Source organism: Nannospalax galili, unplaced genomic scaffold, assembly GCF_000622305.1.
Source record: "Nannospalax galili isolate Female #2095 unplaced genomic scaffold, S.galili_v1.0 scaffold747, whole genome shotgun sequence".
Lineage (NCBI taxonomy): Eukaryota > Metazoa > Chordata > Mammalia > Rodentia > Spalacidae > Nannospalax > Nannospalax galili.
Window position 1 is genome coordinate 2,229,142 of NW_008357686.1, and position 241 is coordinate 2,229,382.

A 241-nucleotide genomic window follows, 5' to 3' on the forward strand; every position below is an offset into this window, starting at 1 on the left:
TTTATCTCTCACATTGTCTCACCCCTCCATCATGGTTTTCCCACTTAAGGTGCCCCCATTTACCCCCTTTCTCCCTTACTAATACCCTTCCCCTATGGGTCTACCTCTCTTGAGCTCCTTCTTTCCCTTTATCCCCTAGGTTCCTTGTATACCTTTCCCTCCCCCTCCCTTAAACTAACCCAATTTTTATCCATATCTTCCTTATTAAGGCCTGTTTCCTACTGTTCTTCTCTTTCAGGTT